This window comes from Neophocaena asiaeorientalis, unplaced genomic scaffold (genome assembly GCF_003031525.2).
Source record: "Neophocaena asiaeorientalis asiaeorientalis breed wild unplaced genomic scaffold, Neophocaena_asiaeorientalis_V1.1 scaffold404, whole genome shotgun sequence".
NCBI lineage: Eukaryota > Metazoa > Chordata > Mammalia > Artiodactyla > Phocoenidae > Neophocaena > Neophocaena asiaeorientalis.
The window spans coordinates 1,636,134-1,654,687 of record NW_020172589.1 but is presented as its reverse complement, the minus strand read 5'-3'; the positions used below and the strand labels follow the sequence as shown (position 1 = coordinate 1,654,687).

General features: G+C 37.4%; 1 long non-coding RNA gene across 5 annotated transcripts in view; it reads right to left on the bottom strand.

Moving 5' to 3' along the window:
• Positions 1 to 6,027: 6,027 nt before the first annotated feature.
• Positions 6,028 to 18,554, bottom strand: part of LOC112395207 (uncharacterized) — an 83,699-nt gene continuing 71,172 nt past the window's right edge. For 3 of the 5 annotated variants that reach the window (XR_003002317.1, XR_003002318.1, XR_003002316.1), the window contains 5 exons: positions 18,376 to 18,413; positions 16,204 to 17,418; positions 13,982 to 14,115; positions 7,624 to 8,336; positions 6,028 to 7,276 (listed from right to left, as the gene is read on the bottom strand). This is a non-coding gene — a long non-coding RNA (uncharacterized LOC112395207). The remainder of the gene's footprint in view (positions 7,277 to 7,623; positions 8,337 to 13,981; positions 14,116 to 16,203; positions 17,419 to 18,375; positions 18,414 to 18,554) is intronic. The other 2 variants (XR_003002319.1, XR_003002320.1) reach the window with 2 other exon arrangements.

Here is an 18,554-nt window from a genome sequence, read left to right as displayed (position 1 = left end):
GTCTTTCTGGTGGGCAGGACTGTGTCTGGTGGTGTGTTTTGGGGTGTCTGCAAACATTATTTTAGGCAGCCTCTCTGCTAATGGGCAGGGTTGTATTCCTGTCTTGCTAGTTGTTTGGCATGGGGTGTCCAACACTGGAGGTTGCTGGTTGTTGAGTGGAGCTGGGTCTTAGCATTGAGACGGAGATCTCTGGGAGAGCTCTTGCCAATTGATATTACGTGGGCTGGGAGATCTCTGGTTGTCTGATGTCCTGAACTCAGCTCTCCCACCTCAGAGGCTCAGGCCTGACAGCCAGCTGGAGCATCAAGACCCTGTCAGCCACACAGCTCAGAAGAAAAGGGAGGAAAAAAAAAGAAAGAAAGAAAAAAATAATACAGTTATTAAAACAAAAAAGTAAAAAAATATTAAGATAACGTGAAAAAAAGAGAGCAACCAAACCAATAAACAAGTCTACCAGTGATAACAAGCACTAAAAACTAAACTAAGATAAACTTAAAAATCAGAAACTGGTCAGTTGCCTACAGCAATCCCCAAGTGTTCAGTTGCTCCCAGAGTCCACCACCTCAATTGTAAAACAAAAACAATAAAATCAAAAAGGAAGAGAGCAACAAGACCAATAAACAAATCCACAAATGATAACAAGCACTAAAAACTAAACTAAGATAAACTTAAAAATCAGAAACTGGTCAGTTGCCTACAGCAATCCCCAAGTGTTCAGTTGCTCCCAGAGTCCACCACCTCAATTTTAGGGTGATTCATTGTCTATTCAGGTATTCCAGAGATGCAGGTACATCAAGTTGATTGTGGAGATTTAATCCTCTGCTCCTGAGGCTGTTGGGAGAAATTTCCCTTTCTCTTCTTTGTTTGCACAGTTCCTGGTGTTCTGTCCTGATTTGGCCCCACCTCTGCATGTAGGTTGCCCTCTGGCATCTGTTCTTTTCCCAGACAGGAGGTGGTTAAAGGGGCAGCTGATTAGGGGGCTCTGGCCCACTTAGGCCAGGGGGAGGGAGAGTTACAGAATGTGGGGTAAGCTTGTGGCGGCAGAGGCCAGCATGACATTGCAACAGTTTGAGGCGCACCATGCGTTCTCCTGGGGAAGTTTTCCCTGGATCACAGGACCCTGGCAGTGGCTGGCTGCAGAGGCTCCTGGGAGGGGAGGTGTGGATAGTGACCTGGGCTTGCACACAGGATTCTTGGTGCCTGCAGCAGCAGCATTAGTGTTTCATGCCTGTCTCTGGTGTCTGCGCTGATAGCCGTGGCTTGCACCCGTCTCTGGAGCTTCTTTAGGCCAGCCTTTGAATCTCCTCTCCTCATGCACCCCGAAACAATGGTCTCTTGCCTCTTAGGTCCAGACTTTTTCCTGGACTCCCTCCCGGCTAGCTGTGGTGTACTAGCCCCCTTCAGGCTGTGTTCACGCAGCCAACCCTAGTCCTCTCCCTGGGATCTGACCTCTGAAGCCCAAGCCTCAGCTCCCAGCCCCCACCTGCCTTGGCGGGGAGCATAGAAGCCTCTCAGGCTAGTGAGTGCTGGTCAGCACCGATCGTCTGTGTGTGAATCTCTCCACTTTTCTCTCTGCATCCCTGTTGTTGCACTCTCCTCTGTGGCTCTGGAGCTTCCCACCCCACCCCTGCCAGTGAATAGGCTTCCTAATGTGTGGAAACTTTTCCTTCTTCACAGCTCCTTGTCTGAGGTGCAGGTTCCATTCCCTATTCTTTTGTCTGTGTTTTTTCTTTTACCCTACCCAGGTACGTGGGGAGTTTCTTGCTTTTTGGGAAGTGTGAGGTCTTCTGCCAGTGTTCAGTAGATGTTCTGCTGGAGTTGTTCCACATGTAGATGTATTTTTGACGTACTTGTGGGGAGGAAGGAGACCTCCATGTCTTACTCCTCCGCCATCTTGAAGGTCCTCCCACTGAATGTTTTTTATACATGTCTTTTGTAAGGAAAAAAAAAGGATATGAAGGTGGTTGAATGTGTTTTTATAATGTGGCTCTAAATCTGTATATTTTAATGGATACTTTCATTAAAAATTAGTACTGGGCTTCCCTGGTGGTACAGTGGTTGAGAGTCTGCCTGCCGATGCAGGGGACGTGGGTTCATGCCCCGGTCTGGGAAGATCCCACATGCCGCGGAGCCGCTGGGCCCGTGAGCCATGGCCGCTGAGCCTGCGCGTACGGAGCATGTGCTCCGCAACAGGAGAGGCCACAACAGTGAGAGGCCCGCGTAACACACACACACACACACAAATTAGTACTGAAGAATGCAAATGAGTAAGTAACCCTCAACAGTGAGAGGCCCGTGTAACACACACACACACACACACACACAAAAATTAGTACTGAAGAATGCAAATGAGTAAGTAACCTCCATGTGGGTCACTCTTTTAGACGTGAAAATGTTTACTGAAAAGCAGAGCAGGTCTGATATCACAGATATAGCAGCTTGAAACTTGCTTTCTTGTAGTTGGTCTACATTTCTGCCATTAAAACTAAGCTTTAAATGAACATTTGGGGGCTTCTCCGAAAAAAAAAAAAAAAAAAAAAAATAGATGAACATTTGGCCACTCAAATGAAGCCTGTTTCTTGCTGGTTGAGTGGTGAAGAGAAATAAAAAAGCATCAGACTTGGAGCACAAATGAATATCCTAGATCCGTAACGGCAGAGTTGCCTGGCCTGCCAGGATCACCAAACTATCTCTTGACTTATTTGTGAGAGACAGAGAGAATAATATAGTTTTCTCCCAAGCTTCAGAAATCACACAATATCTTTGAATAGTCTCTGCAATTCATTCAATTATAGATATGTGCTATGTTTTAGCTGTCTTGGCTAACACTGGTGATCAGAAGGTTGACCTGGAGTACTTGTTAGAATTCAAGTTCCCAGATTCCTCTTCTAGAGTTTTGGATTCTTTAGGATAAAGAGAAGCCCAACTCTCTGCACTTTTAATAAACACCCAAGTAATGGATTATTTGTTCACCTTTGAAACTATTTCTTTAATTACAGTTACCAGAAGTATTCATGTCTTTTAATCCACTAACCAACCAACCAAAGAGTATTTTAATAAAGATAATACTATTTAACATTTTATTGATTGAAATATTCATGATTACAAATTACATTAGATTTTGTATTATTGCACACACAATTAAGATGGGTTTTCAACTGTCACTGAATAACTGAAGACAAAATAGAAATCTTTCATTGGCAGGTTCTTAGAGTTGGAAAAATTCTTCAATGATCTATATTTCATCTTTTGTAGTATTGAAGGCTTTGTCTGATCATCTAGGAATTTAAAGCCCTGATGGAGAAGACTAATTGTAGAATCCATTTCACAATAGAATTGCTATAAAAGCCATAGGAATGTGTGGCTGAGGCAGAGTCAGCAACAACCCCAATGACTAAAATCAAATTTTCCATTATCTTCCCTGTAAAGAAAGAAAAAGCAAAAAAGAAAAATTATGCTTAAAAAAGTATTTAAAATTGCCTGAGCACTGCACTAAGCGCTTCTCCATGAGGAGAATCTGAATATGAGTGCTAGGAGGGCTGTGCTCCCCTTCCTCAAACAGGTAGCTGGGCCCCTCCTTACCCCCCTACCCTACACAGGTCCTCCCAACCACCTGGGGCTACTTGGCTCATCCTACATGCTTAGTCCTGACTCAGCCTTGGAACCCACTGAGGAGAGACCTCAGAGAGGAGGATTAGAGATTGTTTTCATGGTTCTCTAGAAGGAGAAGCCCATTTGGGGATTAAATGAGAGGAAACACCAGTGAGAGGAAATGAGGTGGGAAGTAGGAAGGCTGGCTGAACCTTGAGACTGGGAACTCCCTCGGGGGAATGAGGCAGCAAGGGAGGTTAGGTGGAAGTGTCCTAGCATGCCCTGCTCTCTAAGGAAAGTTTGGAGTCTTGTCAAGGAGATCAGGGGACAAAATGGACCACTGGAGGAGTTCCTTTCTAGCATAAATTGCCCATTGTGATGGATTTAAATTTCTGAAGTCAGTGGTTTTTCTTGCTCAGTTATGCTCTCTGTAGCTTGGAGCTACATCATAGAGGTTCTCATTCAGCCTCTGGAGTTAAGAATTACATTATATCGGTCAGCAGACTTCCATTAGTAAGTCACAGCAATTAAATCAAGTTAAAGTAATTGATTTATACAGTTGGGTAACATCCAACAGGGATGGATATACTCCGAGGTCAAATGAAAACTACTTTTAGGAATGAGACTTAAGGGAAAGGTACCAGTGTGTTTTTTTGGCTTTAACAGAGAAAGTACAGTTATTTTCCATCTATACTGTGACCTGGCTATCAGAAAAATGGAGGTTCCTATAATTTTGTGATTGTTTCTTCATTATTTTGGATGAGCCAATATTTAGTCTTGTGTTCTTACAGCTTTTCACTGCAGAAAACACATTTATTGGAGTACGTTCGGCCATTCGTTGCACAGATTGGGTCCATTTCTCTGGTGCAAAAATGTAACTGATCCACATACACGTTACATTCTGGCTGTTAAACAGACAACATAAAATTTTTCAGATAATAAACTTTTTGAATAAAATATTTTTTATTCCTAATACAAAATGGTATGCATCAAAATGGAATATATTCTATAGTCTATATTGAGGTTTAAAAATAGACATAAGTCATGCACAGAGACATAAAAATATATTGATATATTTTTGCAACCCCAATATTTTTTGTATTTTTAAAAAACATACAAATGGCTAAATGCATTTTAATAATTTAGCCACTCTGCCCCTACTTCACCTCATACATGGATCAGATTTTCACCATTATCTCATACCACAAAAAATTATAAAAGTGAATTTGTTATAATTCTTCTGTTTTCCTCAAGTTTCACTAATAGATAATCTGATAGTTTCAGATTATCACCGTATATGTATGTGTTCATATATATGTTTGTATATGTGTAGTTAACCATATACGTGTATATATATAATTTGTGTAGTGATGGCAGTGTTGGTAATTTACATAAATAAACAATAGTGTGTGTATCCTTACATGATCTGCTTTTTAGGCATCTTTAAAAATGTTTGTTTAGATGTTTAGAAATACAGTTGATTTTCTTCACCTCTATATAATATTCCAATCTGTGATTTTATGAAAATTATTTTATATTCCTGTAAGTGGAAAATTAGGTTTTTTTAAAAATAAATTTCTGTTTGAGTCCCTGCTTTCAATTTTATTTTATTTTTTTAAATTTTATTTATTTTTGGCTGCATTGGGTCTTCGTTGCTGTGTGCAGGCTTTCTCTAGCTGCAGCAAGCAGGGGCTACTCATTGCATTGGCTTCTCTTGTTGCGGTGCACAAGCTCTAGGTGCACAGGCTTCAGTAGTTGTGGCTCGTGGGCTCTAGAGCACAGGCTCAGTAGTTGTGGCACACCGGCTTAGCTGTTCCGTGGCACATGGGATCTTCCCAGACCAGGGCTTGAACCCGTGTTCCCTGCATTGACAGGTGGATTCTTAACCACTGCACCACCAGGGAAGCCCAAAATTAGTTGCTGTTGTTTTTTGCGGTACGCGGGCCTCTCACTGTTGTGGCCTCTCCCGTTGCGGAGCACAGGCTCCGGACGCACAGGCTCAGTGGCCATGGCTCACGGGCCCAGCCGCTCCGCGGCATGTGAGATCTTCCCGGACCGGGGCACGAACCCATGTCCCCTGCATCAGCAGGTGGACTCTCAACCACTGTGCCACCAGGGAAGCCCCCTAGTTTTTTTTAATCCTCTTCTTTTTCTAGGGTGAACAATTCCACTTTAAACCGTTTTTTGATGCCTGTATATAACAAGGTTTATGCTCAATAATAAAACTGTGAATAATGGGATACTTTTACCTTGTCTGAAATGACGGATGGTTTTATATAGCTGGCAAGATTCTATTTCTTGAACTTAGTGTAAGAATGACTGATCTTCCCGGACCGGGGCACGAACCCGTGTCCCCTGCATCGGCAGGCGGACTCTCAACCACTGCGCCACATGGGAAGCCCTAAACTGTTTTTTGATGCCTGTATATAACAAGGTTTATGCTCAATAATAAAACTGTGAATAATGGGATACTTTTACCTTGTCTGAAATGACGGATGGTTTTATATAGCTGGCAAGATTCTATTTCTTGAACTTAGTGTAAGAATGACACTTTATCTTACTTTTTGAAGGACTATTCTGTTATAGATATTTTTGATAAAATTTGCTGTTAAAACTTAAAATATAAAAAAAATTAAAAGTTTACCTTTTTCAATTCCCACATTAATCAGTATGAACTTACAGTTTCACGTGTCTCTCTTAAGGGTACAAAAGCAGTTTCTGCAACCATCACACAAAAGGTAAATTGAAAAGAAGAAGATGAACAGGGGAAAACAATGTCTCTGGTGGGAAGTACCCACATCTATGCAAATCACCTACTCAAACACAGCAAGTAATGAGGTGAGGCTTTTGTGGTAGTATCAAAATAATCATCTCACAAAATAACTTCAAATCTGGAAATAGAATTCTAAATTCATCTCACTCTGAAAAATAACTTTAAGTATGGCTTAATAATCACCAAACCCTGCTGTGGAGATACCACTTTTTTTCATTTTTATAAATAGAGACATCCTAGTCAGAGAAGACAATGCCTTGCTTAAGGCCACTTAATATGAAGAAGTTAATTACTACTTAGCATTCAACTCGAGTATCATGGATCTCTTTAATATCTCACAGCTACTTTACTCTGAAATTCATGGGCCATCTTGTGCTTTAAGAAAGATAAGTTTTCAGCAGAGGGATCAATTACTTCTCTCCTTACACAAAGCCTTGACTTCAGTGGACTCAGAGCTGGCAAACAACAAACAGGATTGTCAAGGATACCAGATCTAGAGGACTTTTTTACTGCCCACACTCTGCATTTAGCAACGATGAAATCTGACCTCCAAAAAGGGGGAAAAATCAGGTAAATATCTTTAATCATAAATAAACAAACAACTAAATTTTACTGCTCATTCTAACCCCCTCTGTCTCTACCTTTCTAAGGTGGGAAATGAGAAAAAGCAATCTACTGATGTAATTTTTAAATAGGTATTTGTAACATTTCATTTTGCCCGTTTAAGTATTACACACCCAACAGCAATCTCCTTCATTCCTAGATAATAGCAGTTGTTTCCTACATTTCCTAAAATATGTTAGTTGCTTCATCCAGGTCTGAAAATTTTACTCACCAAAATAAAGAGGAAATGCCAAGCCAATAATGATAATAACTCTGATCCATGATGAGAAGAGAGACATCTTATCAAGTCTGTAGAATAAATGCATAGGAATGCTTATAACACATGGCACAGGGACAAATTGCCCATTTCCAAATGAAAGTTTCTTACAGCTAAGGGAACTGCCCTTCTCTCCTAGGTTTGTAATCATGGTGGGAATCTTCCCCCCAACCCACAGGACACACATGTGAACAGAAGGCCTTGTAGAAGACTTGAGAGAAACACTAGGACAAGTTCTCTTTGCCCATTTAAGGAAGAGCGGTTTACTCTTCCAACCCTTGGCTCAGCCAAGGAGCCTGGCTGCATTTAAAGAAATATGCACTTTGGAATTTCAGTTTTTCCTCAGAAAACAGAAATAGTTATTTCAGGAAGGACTGACCTGCAGCAGTCCTCACAGCAATGTGACACACCAGGGCTACCTCCACAGCATCCCCACCTGACCTACCTGAAACAGAGAAGGCAGTGGAGAGTGAGGTCTGCAGCTCCAGGGACTGTGCCTATTTTGATTCCCTTTCCTTCTCAACCACTTCCCCCAGCTGAAGAGTCTCCTTTATTGGACTGTTGGTGACCAGCCTGGTGGCGTAAAACAGATGGCCCCCAGCAGATAAGACCCTGAGGTTTTCTGTGTTCTTCCTCACGAAGACCTCACACAGATCATCTCTCAGCAGGGGTTTGGGACAATTTTATCTGATGAACACATGTATGAGGAAGGGAGAAGGTGACAACAATTCTTTGAAACTCTAAGGTACAGAAGAGATGGGAAGCTTTCCGAGTTCCTGAGTTGAAAAGAAAGGATAATCAAAACAAGAAAGAAAAGAATGAGTTTTGGGAACTATAATTAGATACATACCTACACCCTTAGTATTTTGAAGGACAGTAGAAGTCCATTAGACTCAATGGGAGATTTGATTTTTATTAAACTTTTTATCTTGAGTTGAATGGAGATTCTCATCAAGCCGTAAGCACTAATGTGGAGAGTTCTTGTGTTCCTTTTAATCAATTTCCCCCACTGAGAACATCTTGTAAAATTATGGTACAAATTCACAACCAAGAATGTTCAAAACGACTGTCAGGGCAACCAGCTATGGAAACCTGAGGTAGAGGACAGAATGTGAATATTAAGAAGAGAAAGAAGGCTTGGGAATGAAACTGAGACCACAGGGGACAATGCCCTCAACTATATGATGAATAATTTGATCTTTACCTCAAAGTAAAGTGGGAAACTGTGCAGGGTTGGAAGTAGTAGGAAGGGGTATATAATATGAGCTATTTAATTAATCTGCTTCACAGTCTGACTCTGTGGGAAGAACTTTGGCAAATGAAAGTCCTGAGTTCAAATGCCATCTACCACTGAGTAACCTTGAGACAATATTCAGACTTTCTAATCCACTATTTCCTAATTTTAAATGTGGGAATAATTTCTGTCTCAATGATTTGCCATAAACATTAGGGATAAAATATTAAAACAGGATGCACTTAAAGTTGTGCTAGATTACATTTGTCACCCTAACCGAACCTTTTTTTTTTTTTTTCAGTGAAGAAAGCCAAGATTGAGAAAAGAACCTTTGAGTCTAGCACTGTTCCATGCCAATTTAATGGGAGGATACAAAATCTGGTAAGTGCTAAAATTTTTCCTTTATTATAGGAAGTTATTATCATGCTTTCGCTAGATTTTGAATTATTTACATAGATACCATCAGAGACGTCTGTGCAGATAATCCTTCTGGCACACAACCTTGGAGGGTAAAATTAAACTGAAGTTTAGAGTTGAAGTGGTTGTACAGTCCTTGAATCCCACAACACTGGATATTTTCTCTTATGTGCATTCATTAGCAGAGATTAAGAGCAGGAGACACTGCCTATGAGATACAACAGGCCATGAGGTTTCTAAATTAACCACGAAAGGGAATGTTAGATGTGTGGGTTATTTGATGCGTATTTTTTCTGAAAATGTTTAATGTGCATAAATACATTTATACTGTAAAGTTACAGATATTTAATATACAACTATACTAAAATCACATATAAATATATGCATATGTGTATATATGCAGATATATGCATGTGTATATATGTCTATATATGTATGTATATAATTCTATATATCTATATATTCACAAATATACTAACATTTACATGTAATAACACATATATATGTAATAACATTAACAATATAGACACACACACACACATATATATATATATATACACACACACAGAGCATATAGATATACATAGATATCTATATATGTAAGTTATCTAAGTGAGCCCTAAATGTTATCACAAGTATCCTCATAAAAGGGAGACTGAAGAAGATTTGATGCAGACACACAAAGAAGGCCAAATGAAGATGGAGTTAAGAGAGATCTGAAGATGCTGGCCCTAAAGATGACTGATGATAAATAGATAAAAATAGAGACAGAAGAATAAAATCAAGACATTTCTCTGTAACTCAGTTTTTCATTTAACAATCAATGGTATATCTTCATATAAGCATATACAAATACACAATTCCTTTTAAGTTATTCTTGCTACCAGTGTTGTAATGAACATGGTTGTGCAGGTCACTACATGCTCATTCAATTAGTTCTATATTTTTAGTAGTTGCATTTTTGAGTCACATAATATGTGCAGTTTAAATTTTAAAGATAAGACCAGTTTACTTCCTGAACGCCTTATATCATCTTACTATGAAAAAGACAGATTACAAGTATGGTTGGTTCTCTGTATCTCACCAAATGAGTGTCATCTGAAATATTCATGTTTTCACACTCACAGTTAAATATATACAAAAATATAAAATGTATATATTTGGATGATTTTGTTCAGTGACAAAATTTCTCTATCTGGGAATAAGCTGAAATTGTTTATTAAATAAGTTAATGAAGTCATAATTTCTATTTTTTTACTTTTAAGAATTTTCATCTACAAACACGGTTTAACTTCCAAATTATTTAAGTGCTGAATATGTGAAGAAAATATTCCTCTCTAATTAACACAATTCATAGTTATGTTCTGTAATGAGAACTTTGGAAATCTTTGGAGAAACTTCCTGTTATATATACATATACAAATGGAACAGCTTATTTGAAGTGGTGATGGGTGAACTTTGGCTACCCGGCCTCTTTTGTCTATTTAGAGTTAACTCTAGCTGGAGAACGCTGAACTACATGTCTATGTTTCCTCTCTAATATTCCAAAGTTTATGGTGCTTAGGAGATCCTGTTAGATGATCCCTGAGCACAAGATAATGCAGTCTGTTTTACACTGTCACAAGGCTCCCCTGCCCCAAATATATATTCCAGCTTTATTGAGTATGACATAACAGGCATACCTTGGAGATACGGAAGGGTTTGGTTCCAGACTGCTGAAACAAAGTGAATATTGCAATGAAATAAGTAACACAAATTTTTTCATTTCCCAATGCAAATAAAAATTATGTTTACCCTATACATATGTAGCCTATTAAGTGTGCCATAGCACTGTGTCTTAGAAACAATGTGCATGCCTTAATTTAAAAATACTTTATTGCCAAAATATGCTAACCATTATCTGACAACACAGGGTTGCCACAAACCTTCAATTTTCAAAAAACACAGTATCTGAAAAGTACAATAAAGGAAAGCATGCCAAAAGACTAATGGACATAGATGAAACAGTCCCCAACAAAATATCAGCAAACCTAATTCAACAGTATGTTAAAAGGATCATACAACATGATCCAGTGAGATTCATCCCAGGGATACAAGGATGGTTCAATTTCCAGAAATCAAACAATATGATACACCACACTAACAAACTGAAGAATAAACGTCATAATGATTATCTCAATAGATGCAGAAAAAGCTTTTGACAAAATTCAACATCCATTTGTGATAAAAAAGTGAGTATAGACAGAACACACCTCAACATAGTAAATGTTATCTATGACAAGCCCACAGCTAACATTATACTCAATGGTGAAAAGTGGAAAGCATTTCCTACAAGATCAGGAAAAAGACAAAGATGCCCACTCTTGCCACTTTTATTCAACATAGTATTGGAAGTCTAGCTGCAGCCATCAGAAAAGAAAAAGAAATAAAAGGAATCAAAATTGGAAAGGAAGAAGTAAAACTGTCACTGACTGTAGATGACATGATACTATACACAGAAAATCTTAAAGATGCCACCAATAAAACTACTAAAGCTCAGCAATGAATTCAGCAAAGTTGGAAGATACAAAATTAATATACAGAAATCTATTGCATTTCTATATACTAACAATGAACTATTAGAAAAGAAAATTAAGAAATGAACACCATTAAGAAACTAAGAAAACAATTGCTTCAAAAAAATAAAATACCTAGGAATAAAGAGACCTGCACCCAGAAAATATAAGACACTGGATGAAAGAAGTTGACAATGACACAAACAGATGGAAAGATTTGCTGTGATGGAAAGATTTACCATGTTCATGGATTTGAAGAATTAACAGTATTAAAATGATCATAGTACCCAAGACAATCTACAGATTCAGTGCCAAAACACCAAAGGCATTTTTCACAGAACTAGAACAAACAGTCCTAGAATTTGTATGGAAACACAAAAGACCCTGAATAGCCAAAACAATCTTGAGAAAGAAGAACAAAGCTGGAGGTATCACACGCCCTGATTTCAAACTATACTACAAAGCACCATGATCAAAACAATATGGTACTGGCATGAAAACTGACACACAGATCAGTGGAGCAAAATGAGACCCCAAAAATGAACCCATACTTATATGGGCAATTTATCTACAACAAAGGAGGCAAGAATATACAATGCAGAAAAGACAGCCTCTTCCATAAATGATGTTAGGAAAATTGGACAACTACACACATAAGGATCAAACTGGACTCTTCTCTCACACCAGGCACAAAAATAAATTCAAAATGGATTAAAGATTTAAATGTTAAGACCTAAAACCATAAAACTTTTTGAAGAAAACATAAGCAGTACACTCTTTGACATAAGTCTTAGCAATTTTGTTTTTGGATATGTCTCCTCAGGCAAGGAAGACAAAAGCAAAAACACCCAAATGGGACTACATCAAACTAAAAAGCTTTTGGACAGTGAAGGAAACTATCAACAAATCTAAAAGGCTGCCTACTGAATGTGGGAAGATATGTGCAAACTTATTTCTCACAAGGGATTAATATCCAAAATATACAAAAAACTCATATAACTCAGTATGAGAAAAACAAACAACCCAATTAAAAATTGGGCAGAGGACCTGAATAGACACGTTTCCAAAGAAGACCTACAGATGGCCAACAGGCACATGAAAAGATGCTCAACATCACTAACCATCAGGGAAATGCAAATCAAAACCAAAATGATATATCACCTCATATCTGTCAGAATGGCTACTATCAGAAAGACAACAAATAACAAATGTTGGCAAGGATGTGGACAAAGGGGGACCCTCATGCACTGTTGGTGAGAATGTAAATTGGTGACGTCTCAATGGAAAACAGTATGGAGATTCCTCAAAAATTAAAAAAAAGAACTACCATATGATCCAGCAATTCTACTCCTGGGTATTTATGCAAAAAAAAAAAAAAAGGAAAAAAAAACACTAAGTTGAAAATATAGATTCACCCCTATATTCATTCCAACATTATTTACAGTAACCAACATACACAAGCAATTTAAGTGCCCAATCAATAGATGAATGTATAAAGAAGATGTGATAGTGATACACACACACACACACCAGAGTATTATTTAGCTATAACAAAGAACAAAATCTTGCCATTTGCAGCAACATGGATGAACCTATAGGGTATTATGCTAATTGAAATAATTCAGACAGAAAAAGACAAATACTATATGATTTCACTTATACGTACAATCTAAAAAACAAAAACAAACACAACTAAACAGAAACAGAGTCACAGATACAGAGAACAAACCAGTAGTTGTCAGATGTCAGAGGGGAGGGGGTTGGGGGCTGAAGAGAAATAGGGGAGAGAGATTAAGAGGTACAAACTTTCAGTTACAAAATAAATCAATCACAGCTATGAAATGTACAGTGTGGGGAATCCAGTCAATAATTATGCAATATCTTTGTGTGGTGACAGAAGACAATTAGATTTATCATGGTGATCATTTTGAAATGTACAGAAATATAGAATCACTATGTGTGTACCAGGAACCAACACAGTGTTGTAGGTCAATTATACTTCAAAAACAAACTCATGGAAAAAGAGATCAGATTTGTGGTTACCAAAGATGGGGGGTGAAGAGAGATGGAATTGTATGAAAGTAGTTGAAAGGTAAAAACTTCCAGTTATAAGATAAATAAGTACTAGGCTTGCAATGAACAACATGTTAAATATAATTAACACTGCTGAGCATTATATATGAAAGTTAAAAGAGTAAATCCTAAGAGTTCTCATCACAAGAAAAAATTTTTTTCTATTTCTCTAATTTTGTATCTGTATGGGATGATGGATGTTCACTAAACTTACTATAACTATTTCATGATATATGTAAGTCAAATCATTATGCTGTAAATCTTAAACTTACACAGTGCTGTATGTCGATTATATCTCAATAAAACTGGAAGAGAAAAAAGAGGTATACAGTAACAATTGTTGGTGAGGATGTGGAGGAAACGGAATTCTCATACATTACTGGTGGGAATGGTTAAGAAGATATAGCCACTTTGAAAAATACACTGATAGGTTCTGGAAGAGTGCAAGATAAACCTACCATACAAAGCATCCATTCTACTCTTGGGTGTTTAACCAAGAAAAAATGAAAAGAAAAAAAGACTTGTATAGTAATGTTCATAGCACCATTTTTCTTAATAATCAAAAAGTGGCAACAATTCCAGTGTTCATAACCTAGTGAAAAAGTAAAACAAAACATGGTATATCAATACAAAATGGAATACTACTGAACATTAAAAAGTAATGAACTACTGATGTATATGCTACAGTGTGAATGAACCACAAAAACCTGTAAAATGAAAGAAGCAGATATAAAAACAACATACTGTTTCATTGTCTTTACAGAAAATGTCTAGAAAAGGTAAAACAAGAGAATACAATGTAGATGAGTATTTGCCTTGGGTTGGGGGTAGGAAGAGGGCATGACCTCCAAAGGATGAGAGGCAAATATTTGGGGGTGATGTAAACACTCTAAACTTTAATTGTGGTGATGGTTGCTTATCTCTCTCCCCATCTCTCTCTCCCTCTATATATATATATTTCAATTATTACATCATGTCTAAAACTGATTAATTTTGGGTATGTAATTACAACAATAAACTGGTTTTTAAAAAGAATAAAATTTCAAGCTTTGTATTCAAACTCTCTTTACCAAAAGGTCAGGTTTAAAATACTGTAAGATTTCCTGTGTCTCATTTTCATTATATGTAAAATAGAGAGCTGATGTCTACCTAATGTGATTCTTAGAAGAACTGAGTTAGGTAACATGTAGAAAACTGTTTCACAGAGCTTTTGAGGAGAACAGTCATGCAAAAACGAGGATTTCCATTCATTAGTGGATAATAACTTTAATCGATAACATTTAAATTCCTAGATGATAAGTAAAAGCAGAGCTGATCATTGTTATCTTATTTCTCGCATCTAAATAGGGCTTGACACATAGACCTTTATTTATGTGGAATTTAAAAAAAAAGAATACATAAATGAATACACATGTTCACTGAAGAACTTTTTCACAAAGTCTTCTGCAAAGAAAAAGTGCGCAATTGGCCGAAAGCATTTTTATAACGTTGCTCTGTTATTTATGTGGAATTTAATAAAAAAGAATACATAAATGAATACACATGTTCACTGAAGAACTTTTTCACAAAGTCCTCTGCAAAGAAAAAGTGCTGCAATTGGCCGAAAGCATTTTTATAACGTTGCTCTACAAATTAACATTCTAATGGATACTTTCCTTAAGAGGGATATTTGAGATTTTAAATGATTTAATAGCTCCCACACTGATTACTCTTTAGATGTAAAAGTATCTATTGATAAGAACAGCATGCCTAGCATAGCATATGTCATAGATTCCCAGTTGTCATTCAACAGTCAACCTACATTTCTGCCACTACATTCAAGGTCTGAATGATCCTTTGGGCACACAACTAAAGCCTGCTTCTTGTGGCTGGAAAACTGAGACTAATGGAGAGACATCTGACTTGGCCCTAATAAAGCAAGTCCTAAGTCAATAAAGGCCGTGTTGCCTCTCATCCCAGGAGCACCCACTTACCTCTCAACTGACTTGTGATCAAGAATGAAAAACATATAAATTTTTCCCAAGCCTCATAAATCTTATATTATCTTTCTATACGTTCTGAAATTTATTCAATTATAGACATACCCGAGGTCTTAGAGTCAGTATTACCTAAGATTCATGATCATAATATTACCTGGGGTGCTTGTTAGATTTCAATTTCCCATAAACCTCTCCTAGAAGTTCTGAATCTTTAGAACAGACAGAATCCAGCGGCCATGGCTCATGGGCCCAGCCGCTCCACGGCATGTGGGATCCTCCCAGACCGGGGCACGAACCTGTGTCCCCTGCATCGGCAGGCAGACTCTCAACCACTGTGCCACCAGGGAAGCCCTGTACTTTTTATAAATACCCAAGTAATCTAATATTTGGTCATATTTGGAAAATATCTTTTTGGCTATAGGTATCAAAAATTGTTTATGTCTTAACCCATTACCCAACGAAATAAAAAAGGGGCATGTTAAAAAAATATGTAACACCATTTAACATTTCATGGAGCAAAATATTTAGGGTTTTAAATTGCATTAGGTTTTACATTATCAAACATATAATTAAGATACTAATTTTTCAAACTGTCATTGAAGAACTGAACATAGAGAGTAAAAATGCTGAAATGAAAGGATCTTAAAGTTAGAAAGAACTTGGAATATACTACATTCCACCTTGTATTCTACAGGGTTCACCTGGTCCTCTAAGAATGGAAGACCCTGACTCTGCAACTCTAATTGTCTGTAGAATCCACTGCAAAATGGGATCACAGTAGAAGTTGTAGGAATGTGTTGCTCCAGGAAAAAGTCAGCATTCACTATAATGAGCAACAGCAAATTTGCCACCACTTTTTCTGTAGAAAGAATCAGACAGAAAGTGAAAAAAAATTATTAAAAGAACACATAAAATTAAACACTGTGGCAGTACACAAAATGTTTCTAAATGAGGAGATCTGAACTATGGGACATTACAGAAAGGCTGTGCTCTACTTCCAGAAGGAGCTGGACCCTGCCTGCTCCCCTGCCTTATACATGTCCTCTCCCTACTGTGGGGCTGTTTGATCCTTCCTACCTGCTCAGTCCTGACTCAGTCTTTGGACTAGACCTAAGAAAGGAAGGCATTAGGCATTGTGTTAATCCAGATTTTCCAAGAGGCAGAAACAATTTTGGGAGTAAGTGGGCAAAGATTTTATGAGGAACACATGTGTAACAAAATGGGGGAGTGCTGCAGAAAAGGCTGGCAAAGCTTTAGACCACAAACTCCTTCCGAGTGGAGGAGAGGGGGATGTGAGTTTGGGTGGAGATGTCCTAGACTGCTCTGCACTCTCAGGAAGGTTTCAAAGGCCATGATGGTTTCAGGAGACAAAGTTGACAATCACATGATTTCAGTGTGTAATCATGAGTCTGTTCTTTGCTCAATTATGCTCCCTGTGGCTGGAGGTCTGCAAGGCTGATTCTCATGACTTCAGTGAGATCTTCTGTTGAGCATCAGAGCTTTGGAATAACATCATCTTGGCCACTAGTCAGCCATTAGTAGTTCATAATCAATTAAATTAAGCTAAGTTAACTAGTTCTTTCATTTGCAAAACATCCAGCATGGTTATAGTGATAGTTTAATACTACTTTCAGAAGTAAGAATTTTAAGACATGGTAGAAGTGTGTCTCCTTGGCTTTTAGAGAAATATTATAGTTATTTTCTGTGCATGTTGTGCCTACATTATCAGCAAATGAATTTTCTTATCATTTCATGATTTTTTATTACTTTGCAAGAGTAAATATTCACTATTGTGTTCTTACTAGAGTGTACCACAAAAAAAACCATTTATTGCAATAAGTGTGGCCATTGGTTGCAAAGACTGGATGATATTCTTTTGTGCATGTTTTCACACCACTGTATGGACCACATTCTACCTGTCAAATATAGAGAGATAATATACATTAGACAATGAATATTTGAATACAATCTTCTTAAATCTTACTATGAAATGCCATACATCCAGAAAAGGATAAATACAATATATGTCTAGGTTTAAAGAGAAAACTTTATGGAGTCACATCCAGTAATTAAGAAACTAATATCAGTATCTTTATAGAAATAGTGTATTAACAAAAAGGCCATGCAAGTGGCTGAGTGTATTTTTATACTGTAACCAATTTCCCACCCCCACCCATGACCTTCCCCTCCTAGGTGATATTTTTCTTATCACTCTCTCACTCACACAAACACACACACACACACACAAGTAAGTCACCAAACTGAGTTTCTACCTCCCTCTAGAATTTCACTACATATCAATACATATATATTTTCACTATATTTATATATTTCATAGTTTTGGGTATCTTGGTAATTTTCACAAATAAATGATACAATATGTATTCTTATATGCCTTTCTTTTTATACTCCCTTATGACCTTTATTTATACTGATGTTCAGAGCTGTAATTGATTTTCACCCTTAAGTAATACTCCACTATTTGGCCATATAGAAATCATCACTGTCTATTCTCCTACACACTGGTAATTGGGATGGTGCTTTTTTCCCTTTCATTTTGTTAGGATGAATAATTCTACTCTAAACATACTTCTATAGCTCTCAGTTTTGTGTGGAGCAAGTAACTACTCATGATAGGAAATTTAAGGTAATAGGATAAATACGCTATCACCTTGTATAGACACTGCTAAATGGTTTTGTATTACTTGCTAGATTCTATTTCTTAACCTTGATGTAATAATAATACATACACACTTTTACTTTTTGAAGGAGTGTTTTTTACATTCTGTTTGATCAATTTTGCTGTGATTTTAAAAACTGAAAATGGTTAAAAATTTACATTTCAACTTCCAAATGAACCAGCAGTAACTTACCCAATGCCTGTAACTTGATGTTTTTGTAAGAGCAGTTTCTGCAACCACAGAACAGTTTAAAAAAATAAGAAGCCCACACACACATTGGCAGTAGAAATCTATGTAAGTGGTCAATTCAAGGAACTGCAACTAATGAGATAAGAATTTTGTAGTAGTAACAAAAACATAAATTCTCAAAT